Source organism: Sus scrofa, chromosome 9, assembly GCF_054392235.1.
Source record: "Sus scrofa isolate SSC_HxYL_T2T_F1_AM1 chromosome 9, Sscrofa_HxYL_maternal_Yorkshire_Landrace_v2.0, whole genome shotgun sequence".
NCBI classification, from domain to species: domain Eukaryota; kingdom Metazoa; phylum Chordata; class Mammalia; order Artiodactyla; family Suidae; genus Sus; species Sus scrofa.
The window spans coordinates 32,269,681-32,286,814 of NC_139391.1; the positions used below are offsets into that span (position 1 = coordinate 32,269,681).

Sequence of the window (17,134 nt, forward strand, 5' to 3'; positions counted from 1 at the left end):
TTACCATAAATAGGCAAAATTTCAATAGATAAAAGACAAATTGACCTTAATTGAATACTTATTATCCATAGGCACTTTATTAAGGTCAACCGTACTTATTCCTATAAACAGCCTTGTGAAGCGGGTGTTTTTATCTTCATTTTAGAAGTGATGAAACAGAGTCTTAGAGATATTAGATGATTTGTCAAGGTCAACAAGCTAGTAGTGGGGCTGAGATTAGAAATAAGTTCTCCAGAGCCTATGTTATCTCTAAAAATAAGGTAAAAGTTAATTTAAAACTGCAGAATAGGATTACCAAGAAGTGGGAAAACACAGGATTTATTTATTTGGGTATTGGCAGCTCATGTTTTTTGGAAAGTTTGGAATAAAAGCAAAAAACATAGAATACAAGAATACTCAGATTGGACAGCAGGCTAACTTGTGTTTATTTTTGTGTAGACTCTGAGGAATCATTGATTATAAAAGTAATAGTTCAGAGATATGCTTCGGAAAGACTACTTTGTCAAGTTATATGGAAAATTGGGAAATATTTGGAGCTGTGCAGACAGCTCAGAAAGTCATCACAATAATTGAGGTAAGCAGTAATGAAGAATGGTCTAAATTGGTGATGTGGAAGCAGAAAGAAGGAGAAAGATGTGGAGGGCAACAATCAAGAAGAGCATAATATATTGTCATCCAGTTGGATATGGGTAATGAAAGAGAGGAAAGAGGCAACCGTTACTCCAGTATATTGAGAAGGAACAACTAGAAGAATGGTGATGACATTAACAAATGTTGAAAAAGCAGGATGAAGAGTTGAATATGGGGGAAAATAATAAGTCTGTTCTGTTGAGTTCTGAACATGCTGAGTTTGAGGATAAAACAATTTCAGATACCTGACACTGATAAGAAAGGGTAGAATCAATATCAAGTAGAACACTTTCCTACTTTCTATCATACTCATGGAAGTGTAACTAGGCTATGATTGTAGCCAAGCATTCCCCAAGCCCTTGCGAATTATCTCACATGAATAATAAAATAATAAAAAAATTTAAAAAATAAGTTTAAAAAATTCCTCTAAATATGTGAGCAGAAGAAATCCATGCCTCTTTAGGCTTGTATACATGTGCCTTCATGTTTGTTTTTTGTTGTTGTTGTTTGTTTTGTTTTTTTTGTGTTTTTTTGTTTTGAAATTGCATCTGCAGTGTGTGGAAGTTCCTGGGTCAGGGGTTGAATTGGAGCTTCAGCTGAGGCCTGCACCACAGACACAGCAACACCAGATCCGAGTTGTATCTGCAGTATACACCACAGCTTGTGACAGTGCCAGATCCTTAATCCATTGTGAGCCACAATAGAAACTCCTCCATGCTCTTTAGACTTGAAAAAAAATGATGATCAGAGCCACCATGTTGATGATGGTAGAGCTGCTATCAAATTGCTAATCCATGTGAAGCACCTTCTCTAGAATGTTTCATGAGAAAGATATAAACTTCTGTAATTATTAAGCCACTGAATTGTTTTGATTTTTTCATTAGGTCACTCTTACTACTACCTTGAATTGGTACCCTGAAGTCATATTCTGCTCATAAGAGAAACCCAAACTATGTGGCATTGTCTTAGCAGTTGAGCTTGAAATCTGCCATCCTTGAACATTGTGGTAAAATATTTAGTAAGTCAGTTCCCTCTGATAAATTGGAAGGCAGGATGAATACTTACTAGGCCTAAAACTTCAAGGGAAATACTTGGAGAATGCAAAAATTTCCTGTGTTGGCTACTCCTTGATGTTTTTAACAAGGTCTAGCAGCGTTAAAAAATGAACTTAGTTGAGAATCAGTAAGGTTTTCCAGCAGAGATTAAAAGGAGGAGAAATTTCTTTGGGGACTTTGGAGGTATAGAAAAGTCTTTGTACCTCAAATAGCAAAAGAGAAGGCTTTTCTTGCTCAAATGTCTCTCATGAAGATTTTTTTTAAGCAAAAGAACCTAGCCCTGCTATAAAAGAGCAGATTGAGGTATGGACTTCTCAGTCAAGCCTATATTCAGATAGCCTCAATGGAGGTAAATTAAGGTAAAATAGATGCATAGGAGCAAGAGAGTGAGGAAACAATGTTAGCCTATGTGCTATGTCTAGAAAAGAACTTATGGGTAGAGCTGCTGGCATATGAAGTTGATAGCAAACAAATACATCTGGAGCTTTCTAAATTTTTGAAGAAGTCATTTTGCCAAAGAAACCATGAGCCTAGTCTGAAAAAGTTTGTGATTAATCAAGCCATACACTTTGGGTTTCCAAATTTGCAACAAAGATGAGTATTCCTCAGAGGAGGCAAAGTCCCTTGTAGTCATAAGAGGTATGACATAGGAGGTAGTATTTAAAAACCCTATCCCTATCAGAGAATTACATCAATGACCATGGAAAACAATGGATGTGAGAGTTCTTACCAGAAAGCAGAACTGGGGTTTAATCTTCCCAGAAGGATAGAAGTGGAAGACAGAACTTCCTCCACTGTCAGGGCAGGGGTCCTCACAATGCCTACCCCAGTATATGTTTATCATTGCTTTCACTTCCTACCCTTCTTCTGCTACCTCTCTCCTTTACTTTTCACAGAAATTTTACATGCAATAAATGTCTTGTGTGCCTAATTCCCTACTGGCATCTTTTTTCCTGGAGAACTATATCAGTGATATCAGCAATGGCCTAGGAAACCAGGTTGTAAGATGAAGTTTGAGGACTGACTCACTCACTCCCCTTGCTGGCAAGAGGGACTCCATCCCAGGCAGAACACTGAGCATGGAAAAACCATGGCACAAGATGACTGGTCAATGGCTAAAACTTTCACCAATACTGATCTGATAAAAAGTCCTGGTGGATGTAAAAGACCTTGATGGTGAGATGATTCAGGCATTTCAAAAGTGTGGCTGGAACAACATCTAGAGGGACAAGGAAGTTGGCTGGTTATTAGTAACTTGTATGGATGCTTAGCAGAGGTATAATGAAAAAAATGAGAACAGTTAACAAGATTATATATGAGAGCCACAGGACTCTTGGCCCTTATTTCATGTAGTGGAAGAGTAGAAACAGCTTAGGAGTGAAATCCGACCTTAAAATAATAACTTCAGGGAATTTTAATTCTCAGTCCAAAGAGATCTGTTATGCTAAGGTCAGGATCCTAGTTGGGAAAAATCTAAGACCACTGAAGTACAGGAGAGGGTTATATGGGGGCTACCATCCTAAAAATTTGGCTTAGAACCCAGAGCATGATATAGTAACCAACTCTTCCTAATGAGTTAGAACTTCCCCAGTATGGAAAGACAGTGTGGGTTTATCTCCCTCATAACAGATGACTCCTCAGAGCATTAACCTCATCTCTTTCCTGGCTTCCATGCCAGTAGTTAGGACTGAATCCCAACATAACCTGGATGGAAATGGGCTAAGCCTAAATACGGAAGGGAAAATTATACCCACAAAGGATCTGCAAGAAAAGCTAGCAGGTTTATTAGCAGGAGATAAGGAATTATGCCTGGTATTTTAAGGGTGCTTGGTCAAGGGATCGCAAATAATATTGAATATAAGCAAGAATTCACTAACTTGAAAGCACTTTCTCAAGACATAGAATTTAACTTCTTGATAAGGATGTTAGACAGGGTGAATTTTAAGCATGGCTTTTAAAACTTGGAGAAAGTGATGGTCCACAGGGGTGAAATAGAATTGCCTGAGTTGTCATGGCAGGTGGTATAGGAAGAAATGGAAAGGCTAGGGAGTGAGCATTCTGACATGGATATATTTTGTGAGGCCAGAGGACTCACCAAAGGACTATGCCTAGGTTCAGAGGACCCCCTGACATGGACACTAAGGCCATCAGGAATCGGGTGCAAAGGGACAAACTTCACTAATAAATTCAATGGTACATTTCCCTAAAGACTAGGGATAATGGTAAAGATGCAGTCATAGAGCTGGATTCCTTAATGGCCATAGGGATGATAGAGCCCCAAAATAATAGAGGACAATTGGCATTGCAGAAGGCAGTCAGCTACAACTACCATAACAACTGATTATGTCACTGGGGCTCCCCAGGAGGCTTGACCACAGAGTTGTGGAGTTGCTTGATAGAACATGGTGTCCCTAGGGACAAATAGATGGGCACCTAACAAGGATGCTACCTAATATGTACAATCAGAAGGCAAGACTAGAGAAATAGGAAGTTGAGAGCTAGGCTCACTTCCTGAACCTGAGTCAATTTTCAGATCTGGAATCCATTAAATAAACACATGGCTGGGTTGTCAGGGGTAAGATATTATAGCACTGTGACAATTCTACCCTAAAAGGGCCTGCAGCCAGAGGTGTGCTGGAGTTTATTCTTACCATGTCCAATGAGTTGAAAGATGCATCTCTTTGCAGATCTTTGGTGGAAGCTTGGAATTGGCCATGGTGGGCATATTGATGCTCTGGAAATCAGCAAACATTACAAAAGAGAATGTTCCCCCCTCCCCACTACCCAATCCCAGAGGGCTAATTATGAAAGTATCTACCCATACATCACTGTCTATAGCCATTTACTCAGTGACTGTATACTGGGAAACATAACAATTTCCTATTGCAAATAAGTAAACATAGCACTCTATAGGCTTCTTTGAGTTGTGACGGCAATGCATTCCAAACCTAGGACCACTGTTATGATCCAAACACCTCTTACCAGTATTGAATGGAGCAAGAACTGGTAAAGGCTTTGTAGCAGGTTTAACTGCAAGTGCAATCCTGCAGACTTTTTGATGTTAAGGTTTCCAGATTAGAAAAGAGATGCAGGGCATAATTAATGGCAAGCCTTAGTGGGAGACCTGCAATGGAGGCTCTGCTTCTAGAGCAGAACTATGCTATCTGCAGCAGACACTTTTTTAGTAATACCTTCTGGGATATCACTAGGCATCCAGTGACAACAGAATACTTGGCTCTAAAGTACCATGTGACTCTGTGTCCAGAACTGCTGACTTGTAACAGAGTTTTGCTGAAATTAAGTCATAAGGATCAGTTTGGCCCAGCATCAGTCCATCATAAGAATGAAATGAGGAGTTCTCTTGTGGTGAACTAGGTTAAGGTTCTGGCATTATTACTGCAGTGGCTTGGGTTGCTGCTGTGGCATAGGTTTGGGTTTGCTGCCTGGCTGGGAACTTCCATGCCGTGGGCATGGCCCCCCAGAAAAGAATAAAGTGAAATGGTGCCCATCCTCTCAATTCCCACCCCAGAGAAGGAATTTATGTTTCCTGTTCTGACAATTCTAGGGTATGTTGGTTTAGTGATCCTGATCTGTGAAGTAGCATGCTCTTACCAGGGAACACAAGGATCTCATTGAAATACAAGACATGACTCCATTTTGGGTTCTTTGTGCATAATAATCATCAGATAAGAAGAGTCACTATTTTTGGAGAAATGATTGCTTCTAATAAACAGGAGGAGGTAGGGTTGCTTGTATATAAAAGAGGTAAAATAATATATATGGGGTTTAAAGGATCCAGTTGGACATCTCTTGGTTCTCCCACACCAATTGTAACCTCCCCTACCAATTATAAACCCATATCAGTTGTAATTGTAACAACCCTGGCCTAGGAAGGGTAAATTACCTAGGGCCCAGACCACTTAAGAATGAGAGTTTGGGTCACACCACCTGGTGGACCCCAAGACCTGTAGAGGGGATAGTTGAGAGAGGAATTTAGAATGGATAGTGGAGGAGGGGGAAGATGAGTACCTGTGTGGTCCTGAAACCAACTGAACCAATGTGTGCTGTGGTTCACTCTGTTAACATCTCTCTTCTAAGTTTCCCCTTAGGTAGAGGGGTCTACCAGAACCATAAAGGAGCTTCTTCTGAACCTGTATAGATGTATGTATCTTTGTAGCGTAAGGGATGGACTATGGAAGCCAGTGAAGGTGCATTGCTAAGATCTCTAAAAGAGCCTACAGCAAAGAAGATTTTTGGATAGCAGTCTCCACCTGCCTTACCTTCCCATCCTCAGCAGCATTCAAACTGAGTCATATCCTTCCCAGGGAAGCTTCTATCCAGTGACTGAGCATGCTGGGGAGATCACAACTACGTCATTCCATAATCTCCTCAGGTAGTTAACATGCTTCTTCTGTTCTTCTATTGTAACTTCTAGTTTCCTCTGTTACTATACGCAGAGCAACAATCCAGAAAATATGAGAAAAAGCTATATAAAGATAAAAATAACTATTTTTAAGATTTTTGTGTTTTTCCAGTCTTTGAATTTTGAGCTATTTTTCTAGTTTTCTTATTATCTATGTATGAATTTGTACACAGATATTAAATAAATATTTTTCACCTGATATTTAAAGTTTTGTGCCATACTTGTTTTCTCTTAACTTCAGATAGTGAACATTTTGCTGTTAAATGTTGTTTGTCTTCAAATTAAAAAAAAAATTGGAGTTGTTATTATTGCCTTTGAAGTGAAGGGCATGACTTTGAAAAGGAACAAGAGTTATTAGAAGAGAAAGGAAAAGATATTTTAACACCACAAAACAAATTGGAAAATAGATAAATATTGGAATAGAGCAAATAATGTCCTACTTAGTACTGATGCCTTGAGGAGGAAAGACATGAAAGTATTGGGATAGTCATATAAGGTACTTAGAGATGCTGAGCTCTGTGTTTTACCATTCTTAGCCTTGGGAAAGATTCCTATTTCAAACATACAGTCCAGAGCAAAGACCCTCTGGCCTTTCAGATACTGTAGACTTGTAGGGTGTCCATGGTGGCCATAATGGACAAGAGGCTAGAGGCCCTTCCCCTTCCAAATAAATGATTTGAGAAAATCAGATTTATTTTAACTAAAAGACAATAAAGGGACCTATCTTGCAAACTTGCATTTAGAGACCAGGATTTATACCCACTGTCTCTTAATCCCTAAACCAATCCTGCTACCTCCTAAACCAAGGTCCTACTTTAGAAACCTCCTGCTACCTTCAGTCTGTTCCCATACCTTGAAAAATGTTTACTCATTTCTCCTGGTCTGTAGGTTCTATTTCTCTCAACCACTTCACAGTTCTTCACAAGAAAACTGTATGGTAAAGATTTTTATTCTTAAACAAAAGATGAGATACCTAAATTAAACTAAGTATATTATTATTTTGAATCTGTTAGATTTCCCAGAATTGTGTGTACTGGATGGAGGTGATGGTGGGAGGGAGAGATTAAGCTCATTATTCTCTTTGCATTAATCCCACTCCCAGACTGATCTTCCTTTCAGCCAGAGTAAGAGAATCATTGTCAAACGCAGTGGCTTATTGGAGTTGCATAAAATGATCAGAAAACCTGGGTTGAACAGCATCCTTCCTCCCAGGACTATACTTGGGCAGCACAGGCAGTCCTGTTTCAGTCCGTGTGTTGACTGAGAACAGATGCTCTGATCCCATGCTGGGTGAGCACAGCTCTCTGTCCTCTGGGAACACTGGACACACCATCTCTAAGGCTACCAAACTAAGGCATGCGTGAAATTCCAGCCATTTGCCCAATCATAGAGGCAGCAGAGAGAGATGGATAGAACCAGGGTTGAGATTAGATGAACCTAGGTAGAAAACCTAGTGGGGAATCCTTGGACTTTCTGCCTACCTTTGCATTCTCAACCTCAGCATCTTTATTTGTAAAATGAGAATAATCACATTTTATCTTGCAGGATTGAATATTTGCAGAAGTAAATGAGACACAAAGATAATGTGTCAAGCACAGTTCATAGTATATATCAAGTAAATTTACTCATAATTAAATGGTAATCATCTTTAAGAAAATAATATTAGTGATAATAACATTTTGAAAATTGACTATATGATAGGTATTGGGGTGAGCACTTTGCAATTCACATAAACTCCATGAGATAAGTACTGTTATTGCATCAATTTCACAGACTAGGAATTTAAGGCACAAGAGGAGTTAAATAAATTTTCCTAGCATCCCATAACTAGTAAGATTTCAAACCCAGGGATTCTGCCTCTAGAGCTTATGCTATTAAACCCCATGCCAGATAGTAAGGACTCTTCTTTCACAAAAAAAGTAGAAAGAGGTTAAATTATCTAAGGACTTTAAACCCATAGAAATACTTTATTATTCCTGGTCTTAAGTTTATCATTCAATGGAAGATTTTCCTTTGAAGCTCAAAGAGAATATTGAAATACACTTTGGATTGAAATCATAAGACCTATGAACATTGTCTAGTTTGGACATTTATTGCAAGTCACTTGACATATTTGAGTTTATTCATATATGAAAGAAAATAATCACCATCTTATGAAGAGGTGTGAATGAAACAGATGTGAAAGCACCTTATAAATGTAAATGCTTCACCAACATTAGTTGCCATTAGTAAATGAGTATAATTATACATTATTTTTAAAAGTCTAAAATTGAAATAAGAATTAAAATATTTTTCTCCATTCTATTTGAAAAAAAGAAGCATATTATTTAATTGTGCTTTAGTATGTAACATATAGCTAATTTTAAAATATTTTTAATGTCCAAATTTCTAGAACCATTTTAAGATTGCAAAATTCACTTGGATAAAAACAAAGAATGATGCCACACAATAATACCCTCTTCTTTTTCTTTTAGGTTGTTTCATAAGAGAGGATGAGAAACAACATGTATCCAACATTCTGAAGGATGCCGTTATGGTGTTGCCTAGGTGATTCACTAGGATGTATTATCATGTTATGCCTCATATTCTTTTCCAGTGAGTAGAAATGGGAAAGATGTTAAACATGGAGATTAAGCCTTTGGAAAACAAACTTGCATCATCACTCTGATCAGGAATGTGAAAATATTTATTCGTCATTTTTTCGTTGAATTTTTTCAATAACTTTAGACAAGTTCTGCCTATTGCACTGCATGAGGTATTGAAGGAGATGTAGCTAGAAGCATTCAGCCGGGTTGAACATACAGGATATATACATGTGACATAAATATCAGAAGGGTATATCATTAGGTGACAAAGCAAGTGATACAGCTGGTAAATACAAAGAGTTCACAGATGCGCATAATTGGCATGAACAAGACAGCCTGGGAAATCTTACAAGAGGGATAACAAAGGCTGGCTGTCAGGAATGTCTTTGGCTTTTCAGTTTCCTTGGCAGAAACATGGTGGATTAATGAAAAGGAACATGTAGCCAAATGACTCAATAGGTAGAAATATTTGACTATACCTAGCTCTGAATGTAGGCTAAGGAGCCTTGATATGTATTCTGAGTGGCAGGAGGGTAGAGGAACAAGAGTCCCTCTATCTACGCAGAAAGCAGCCTTCAATGGTAGAAGGTCACACTGGTTTTCTGTGAGCTGTAAACCCCAAACATAAAAATTACAAAGAGTAATCAGAAATAACTGACAGTGGCTTTATATACATAGGCTCCTGTTTTTGCTTGCTCGTTTTTATGTAACAAAAGGCCACAAGGAAACATACACAGGGCAGGTATGAAGACTTGGCTGCGCCTTACTATTCTTCCATCTCTACCATGAGGCTTTCCATCCTTACCATGAGGTGACAACGTAGCAGCCATGTTGCCAAACAAACAAGGAAAAGGAGAAAGGGCAAATGAAATGGGTTAAAAACAAAAACAAAAAACATGTGCAAATATGAGAATCTGAGACTTAAAAATGCTTTTTCCTAGAAATTGTACCCACTTAATCACTGCTCACATTAACTTGCTTGACTGAGGTTGCAAGATTAGCTTGAAGTGACAGCTTTAGCTGGACAAGTTGCTACCAACAGCAAAACTGAAAGTTGTTCTTGAAGAACAGTTGTTCTGTTCTTATCATATATATTAAATATATATCATATGTATTAAATATGAATGCCTTCTCATTGAATGTTTGAATCAAAAGGCAGTGGTGAAAGTTCCCATTGTGGTTCAGTGGTAACAACGAGCCTGACTAGTATCCGTGAGAATGCGGGTTTGATCCCTGGCGCTGCTCAGTGGGTTAAGGATCCGGTGTTGCTGTGAGCTGTATAGGTTGCAAAAGTGGCTCAGATCCTGAGTTGCTGTGGCCATGGCTGTGGCTGGCAGCTGTACTTCCAATTTGACCCCTAGCCAGGGACTTCCATATGTTGCAAGTGTAGCCCTAAAAAGCAAAAAAAAAAAAAAAAGGCAGTGGTGAAGATACAAAATGTTTCCTAAGTATCTCTTTTGAAGGTGTGTCCGTTCTATGTAGATAAGTGAAAAAAAAAAGCCTAGTGGATTTTTTCCTAGTTCTATCAGCTGGATAGTTTGTGGATATTCCTTACATATTCTGACATTATCATTATCAGTCTAAGTTTTCTCTTTTATCTTGTCTTTTTGTGACACTTCAAAAACTATATTATGGGAAAGTTTGGAAAAGCTACGCTAAGAGATGCCAGCCAGATGCTGTTTTAAACCAGTATTTCATATTTTCTTAGGCTTTAATTCAATGTCTTTATTCACTCTTTGATCTAAACAGAGTAGAGTATTTTAAACCTTGTTTATGAGTATTTTTTTAAAATGTTAAGTTCTTATTTCTAGTTTTATTATCTCTTGCTTAGTTTGTTTTTAGAGGCTTTTTCTTCCTTGTAGATATTTCCAAGCATGTTTTCTCTAGTATTAAACATAGTGCCTAGTTGTTTTACAACTATAAATTCTGATAACCCCACTATCTCAAGTCTTTGTGAGCTGGTTTTAGATGTCTCTTATTTCTGCTGGCTCTTGGTCCTTGTGTGCTACCCTCTGGGCCATTCAGGTGATAATATGTGTGTCAGCCACAAATCTACATGAGAGCTGTTTTATTTTCAGTTCACCCTTATTCTGAGTGTGGAGCCCTTCCATCCTCAGAGTAAGGGTGTCGTACCAGACCTTGGCTGTTTGAAGAGATCAGTTACCTTGGGCCAACTCTGGCTTTTGTACTCCTGCCCTACAAATCCATCAAAATCCGTTTGGCAAATGCCCTTGGGGAAAAAGTGACTTAGAAAATGAAGCTTCCAGATTTGGGGAAAATCATTCCTTACTGTGTCATTAATCATTAATACTTTTAAGATAATTTTTTTCTTTTTCTTTTTTTCAGTTGCCTTCAGTGAGATGGTTGTCTCAAATTGCCTATATCACTATTACTAGAAATTAAAATCCTACTTTTCTATTATAAACCCTTCTTTTTCTCCATTCCTCCCTCTGTTTTTCTTTCCTTCCAACCCTTTCTTTTCATTTTTTCCATCCTTTTCCTTTTTTAAAAAATGTATATTTAGAATCTACTATTCTAGGTCCTTTCTTGTATTATTGTTTATATTTATCTGACATATATATTCATAGTTTCTTTTATTTTTAACATTTTTGTGATTTTGTTTTTGCGGTTGTAAATAGCATATGGATTATTATTTTTAACCTAGTATTGGCTATATTTTTCTGTAAAGGGTTTATAATTTTATATTTAATATCATAATACTTTGCTGAATTTGGAGGCAGACAGTTCTTCAGTCTTAGCTCTGTGTTCTTGGGCAAATTAATTAAACCTCTTCACTCTCATTTTCTTCATTTCTTTAGTAAACATAATAAAATTGATTTATTAATAGGGTTTCTTTGAGTTAAACAAAATAGTATATTTAAATATTTTGTAAGGTCAACATATTTAATCTCTGTTATTATGACCATCATTTTTTTAATTATAAAAAAGATTAACTCCTTTACACTTATTGTCATTGATATATTTCCTTTATTTGTAAGGTCGACATATTTAATCTCTGTTGTTATTTTTTTTTTTTTTGTCTTTTTGTCTTTTTAGGGTCATACCCCCGGCATATGGAGGTTCCCAAGCTAGGGGTCCAATTGGAGCTGTAGCCTCCAGCCTACGCCAGAACTACAGCAATACAGGAACCGAGCCACATCTGCAACCTACACCACAGCTCACAGAAACATGGGATCCTTAACCCACTGAGCAAAGCTAGGAGTTGAACCCGCAACCTCATCGTTCTTAGTCGGATTCATTAACGACTGAGCCACAACGGGAACTCCTAATCTCTGTTGTTATGACCATCATTTTTTTAATTATAAAAAAGATTAACCCCTTTACACTTTTGTAATTGATATATTTCCTTTAATTCTATCATATTTTTTACCTTTAAAAATATTTTTTGATATGTTTTCTATCCTTGTTTAAACAGACACAGAGATTTATAGGAACAAATTCTGAGTTAAGCCTACCAGTGGATTACCTGTAAAACATATGTAATTAATAAAGTATAAAAACAATTAAATGAATGTATTTTAATTAATTAATTGAATTAGAAATTTAATAATATGGGTCTAAATTTAAAAAGATATAGTGAGAAAATTTCCACCCTGTTTTCTGGCCACTTAATTCCTTTTCACAAAGGCAACTAATTTTTCAGTTTTCTTAAGTATCATCCAATACATTATTTTATGCATTTGAAGTTACATATTTTGTGGTTTTTATATTATATTACCTTCCATATTTTAATTATATATATATATCAATTTATCTTCTTTCCCTCCTTTTACACAAATAACCACATATTGCTTTATTTAACCATATGTTAGAATTCGTTGCATATTAACATAAAATCCTTGAGTCATTTTTAATGAATTCTCTGAATTCTATCATATGGATTAATCATAGCTTGTTTACTTGCTTATTTAAGGACTTTTAGGTTGATTCCAACCTTTCCCTTATACAAACTAATTTTAGGAGTTCCCATTGTGGCACAATGGGATTGGAGGCTTCTCTGGAATGCTAAGTCGCAGGTTCAATATCCAGCTCAGTGCAGCTGATTAAAGACCTGGATTTGTGGCAGCTGTGGCGAGGCTGTGACTGTGGCTTGGATCTGACCTCTGGTCTGGGAACACCATATACTGTGGGGTGTCAGAAAGAAAGAAAGAAAAGAAGGAAGGAAGGAAGAAGGGAGGGAGGAAGGAGGAAGGGAGGCGGGAGGGAAGGAAGGGAAAGAAAGAAACTAATTTTCAGTAAATAAATTTATACATCTGACATTTTTCATATATGCAAACTAATTTTAGGTAAAATCGTTATGAGTGGAACTGCTACATCATGGGACATTCATATTTAAAAATTTTGACTAAATTTGTGAAATTTCCCTTCATAGAGATTGTATCAATTTACACAGTTACTAGTCATGTGTATAAGAGAATGCCTATTTCTCCACATAGTTGCAAATATTTTAATCTCTGCAAGTTTGAAGTAAAAAATGGCATCTGTGTATAAGTTTGTTTAAACTTGATGTCAAAAAAATGAATGAAACAGTAACTTGTGACTCCCTTTTACCCAAGCCAAAATTCAACTCTGCTTTCCTCCTCTATTCCTGTGATCAATAATTAAAATATCCCCCTCTCACTTATTCTCAGAATTTCCAGGACCTACAGTCCTTTGTTCCTTCGAGTTCTCTTATCCATCAGCCTTTTCTGGTCCCAGCTTTCCTTCCTATCTAGCTTAGAATCCCCCTTTACACACTAATTTCATCCCTTATTTGATATATTATTCTACTATATCCATGTGGTGAACTCACCACTTCTGATTATCCAACTCTCCATCTCCTTGTGAGCATCTGGGCAGCTGGACACTTCTGCAGAAAATCATGGCAACTGGACAGCAAGTGCCCACATTATCAGACATAGGTCTCAAGTCTCATCTAGGCCCTCAAGGCCACTAGCAGTTTATTCAAGTACCTCATTCTTTCATTTCAGACTGGCTATCCCAAACCTTTTTCATTTTTCTCAGACTCTGACACTCCTCACACATACTTTTCATTTTCCATGGAAGACTCCACATCTACCTTGCATATAAAAGAGAAACTTTCACTGAGAATATTCCTCAATTTTATACTATCACCAAATACAGACCTCATCCATTTCCTCTCCACTTCCATTCTAACTGGAAGGATGAATATCAACATCTGTTACATAAGATCTATTTCTTTACCTTAGCTCTTTTTTAAAAATTATTTTTCATATTTACTCAGATCTTTTTTTATTTTATAATTTATTTTTTTCCATTATAGGCTGGTTTACAGTGTTCTGTCAATTTTCTACCTATACAGAAAGGTGACCCAGTGACACATACATGTATACATTCTTTTTTCTCACATTATCGTGCTCCATCATAAGTGACCAGATTTAGTTCCCAGTGCTATACAGTAGGATCTTGGGGGAGGGAGGGGGATGGATTGGGAATCTGGGGTTAATAGATAAGTGATGAGTACTTAAGCTCTTAAACGTTTGTCTTCTTGCCCTCTCAAGGAAATTTCACTACTGAGTGTTTTCTTCGTCCAGTCAGCTTCTCTCCATCCTGGTCTTTTGCATCAACATTTAAACATGCTTCAGTCACTCTACTTCGATAATAAAGAAACTGCTTCTCTTAATTCCCCTTTTCTGTTCCAAGAGTTGAAATCCTGAAAGGGGTTTCAACATAAACTATGCTATTTCTATTTGCCTATTTGCTTTCTTTCCCACTCCCTCCTCATAAATCTACTCCCAGTTTACCACCTCCCACGTCTTCATGGGGATTCTCCCTCAAGTCTGCAATAACTTCCTTGTGCTAATTGAAAGAACACTTTTTTGTTTTTATCTCACTTGACCTCAACTGGAGGGGGAAGGGTGTGGGATGGACAGGGAGTTTGGGGTTAGTAGATACAAACTATTACATTTAGAATAGATGAGCAATGAGGTTCTACCCTATAGCACAGGAAACTATATCCAATCTCTCTGGATTGAACATGATGGAAGATAGAATGAGAAAAATAATGTATATGTATATATATATATGTATGTGTGTGTATGTATGTATGTATGACTCGGTCATTATGCTGTACAGCAGAAACTGATACAACACTGTAAGTCAACTACACTTTAATAAAAAAATAAACTAAATAATTTACATAATCTTGTTTGAATTAAATGGGTAATTTTTCATCTGAAAGAAAAAAAGACGCCATTGGTCATTTGTTCCTTTTTGAAAACTTCAGAGTTGTATGACACCCATTCTCCTAGTATTCCTCCCTCCTTCCTGACTATTCCTTCTTGGTCCTACTTTTCTTCTCTCCTTTCTCTGCTCATCCCTTAAGTAGATTCTCTCTTCCCAAATCCTTCTATCTTCTCACATTTAACTTCTGAATTAGAAAGGAAGACCAACTCAACCTGCCCCAAATTAAACTCTTGTTTCATCTACCCTTCTCTTTAGTGTTTCCTATCTCATTAAATAAAACTACCACATACCCAACAGCTGTAGCCAGAATCTTAGTAAGCATCACCAAATTCTGACAAATTTTACCTTTAAAATATCTTTTAAATCATCCATTTATATCCACCCAAACTGTCTTCATCACTTTCTTCTCTTTATCTTGACTAGTGCAGTAACCTCATAAATGTCTCCTTTTGGTTATTCATGCCCAGATACATCTATGTCCCACTCAGAAGTCAGAATGATCTCTCTAAAGTGCAGATTTGATCATGTAACTTTCCTGCTTAAAATGCTTCAATGACTTCTCATTTTCCCCTGGGATCATGTTTAAGATTAACATGGCTTATGAGACTGTATCCTGTCTCCTGTTTGCCTCTTGCCTCCTCTCAAACCAGTTTCCCCTTTGGTCTTGCTGTTCCAGGTAGAATGCACCATATTTTTTTATTTTGTCCTCAGATTTCAAATATACTTTTCCATTGAGGTGATGTAATCTTCAGCCCCTACTCTTCCTTCCCCTTTTCACATAGGTGATTAGCTACCTCTTATTCTCCAAGTCTTCTGTTGTAGGTTATGTGCCTGGGAATGTTTTTTTTCTGATAAGCTCTCTCACTTCACCCACTTCCACCATTCTAGATTAGGACCCTGTCTAATGTTCTCCTTTGGCATCTGTTCTTTTATTAATATTCATTATGCTTATATTTATTTTTTCACAGCTTTATTGGGCATTTTCATGTGTACACAGCCTTTTAGATATACATTAATACATTGGAGCTTTGAAGTTCCTTAGGGTAATCTAGTTCTCCTGGGTCCCTAGCCAGGTTCCGGTTGGCCCCAAATGAAATCACAACCTTAGGCCCTTGGATGTTGCCTGCAGTTTGCTATTGTTTTGGTAATGCCTTTAGGGTCACCTCCTTTCCTCCCCCAGTCATGAGTTGAGGTCTGAGTCAAATCAGATAGACAACACTCTCTGAATAGAGATTTTTCAGAGAAATGAAAGTTTGGACAAAATATTGATGGTGCTCTGAGGATAGAAAATTACTATAGTCAGATTTTTCCATTGTCAGAAATGCTGTCAGTTTTTGTCTATTATGCCACTGAACCAAAAAGGAAAGATGGATAGGAATAGCCCCAAGGTAAAAATGTCACAAACCTCACTATTTTACCAATGTTTAGTAGATTCTTAGACAATTTGCTGTTCCTTTTGTAGTTTAGGTTAATTGCCAGAGTTCTGAAGTCATTAATTTAAGTCATTTCATTTGTATTTTCCTTATTTTTGAGGAGTTGAGGAGTTCACTGAGGTGCTCATTCTGCCATTAGTAAAGGTGATTTGCTTGTTTGTATTGTTAATTCCTGTATATCTGATTAGATTCTAAGTTTCCTTTCTCCCTTCCTCTCTCTCTCCCTCTCTACCTGCCTGCCAGTAATACAGTGTTTACCATAGGGCAAGTGCTAATTTAGGTGCTGGAAGCATAACAGTAAAGAAATCTAATCAGGTCCTTGGCCATTGTATTGTTCACTGATTTATCACCTCTGCAGAGCATAGGATTTTGGCATATATTGGATATACTAAACAAGTAACTGATGAAGGCCACCTTGTCTCAGATTCTGTTTACAATCCAACCCACCGTCTCAACTGGCAACCAATCACTTCAGAATGCAGTGAGCTGCCATGTATCTCTGTCTAACTTCTGAAAAGATGTCTGAGAGTTGTAGGACACATAGAACTTACTTGCAAAGATTACTTCTCAATCCATCTCCATAAACCTGACAGTTAATAAATATTTAACAAGTAAGAGAATTACTAGATTTAGTACTTTCATATATTTTTGACTATTTTAAAGAGAATCTTAAGAGAGGTAATATCTAATCAATTATCATGTTAACCTATGTCTTCTTATTTTGTTTTAAATTATTAATTTTTTGTAAATAAAATATTGCCAAACTCACAAGTTGGTGAA

At 37.2% G+C, this 17,134-nt stretch overlaps 1 long non-coding RNA gene across 2 annotated transcripts in view; it reads left to right on the top strand.

Annotated features, from left to right (window-relative positions):
- Positions 1–448: 448 nt before the first annotated feature.
- Positions 449–17,134, top strand: part of LOC146399825 (uncharacterized) — a 39,992-nt gene continuing 23,306 nt past the window's right edge. Inside the window, exons 1-3 of one of the 2 annotated variants that reach the window (XR_014815104.1) lie at positions 449–574; positions 6,011–6,078; positions 8,583–8,718. This is a non-coding gene — a long non-coding RNA (uncharacterized LOC146399825). Of the gene's footprint in view, positions 575–5,941; positions 6,079–8,582; positions 8,719–17,134 lie in introns of those variants that run through there. The other variant, XR_014815105.1, reaches the window with a different exon arrangement.